Source organism: Arachis ipaensis, chromosome B05, assembly GCF_000816755.2.
Source record: "Arachis ipaensis cultivar K30076 chromosome B05, Araip1.1, whole genome shotgun sequence".
Taxonomy (NCBI): domain Eukaryota; kingdom Viridiplantae; phylum Streptophyta; class Magnoliopsida; order Fabales; family Fabaceae; genus Arachis; species Arachis ipaensis.
Window position 1 is genome coordinate 48,057,539 of NC_029789.2, and position 1,310 is coordinate 48,058,848.

Below are 1,310 nucleotides of genomic sequence, written 5' to 3' on the forward strand. Positions count from 1 at the left end.
AGAGCCATAGTCTCCTTTTATATACACTAAGGTTCGCTCCTACTTTCATTTTCATTCTTGAAGTAGTCTCTTAAATTTACAGTTTTTATTATTTTAGTTTTTTAAATTTAAAATTCATTATAATAGTCTACAAGATTCAACTCTAAATGACTAAATTTTTATAATAGTTTCTAAAATTGACGTCGTGCACTAAATCGTCCCTAATAAGATTTTAATTGCACTAATTACGTTTCTCACATTGCAAAAATTGCACTATATTAATTTCCGACTCGTTTTTCATTAACGACGCACTGACGTGGCTTGATGGTGTGGACCTTTGGTGACACGTGTCATCTCATGGTTTGGCCACGTGTAACAATAAGATGACGTGTCGGTCAACGACACGTGCCATGCTGACGTGGATGGTTATGCCACATGTCACAATGCTATTTTGTTACGTGTCAGATTATGCCACGTGTCACAATGATATTTGTCCACGTGTCATCCACTATGTCATCGTTACATGTGCACCAAATTGGTCTCTTACTTTGCAACAAATGACTCATTTTAGTCTCTGAAATTAAATATCGTGCATCAAATTAGTCCCTTCATATATTTTTTCTCATTTTTTTTATAAATTTAAAATTCTCATTATATATTTAAATACACTAATTTTAATTTTATCTTTTCACAAGTTATTTAAATACAAGTATTTTTATAAAATATTTTTAAAGTTTTAGTTTTAATTATTCAATTTTTTCTACCATATTTTATTAAAAAAATTATGTGAGATATTGATGTTGATTGAGTAAAGAGTGTAGGTTAAGAGTATAATAATATTCCTTAATACAATTTTTTAATATTTAACACTTTAATAAATATTTTAAGAATACTTGATAAGACACTTGTTAACTAATATAAATTCATTATTTCCATTCATTTTAAGAATATCCGATTTCCCCTATAATTGACTTCTCACTAAATTAATAAGATAGTTTATACTGTCGATTATAATAATTCATTTTATCTATAACTTAGCTAGGTAGCTTTTTCATATATTATACTATTAATCAATATAAGTACTTATTGTAACCATGACTTGAATAGTATTAAAACATATACAAATAAACACAAGAGACAATAATAAAGTTTTGATTTTAGTTAACATGTGTTATAATGATACAAGTTAAAATTATAAATTAAAAAAGTTATTATAAAAATTTGTATAATAAAAAATATAATTAAAACTAGTGTATAAAAAAAATGAGAATTTTAAATTTATAAAAAAATGAGAAAAAACTGATGAAGGGACAAATTTGGTGCACGATATT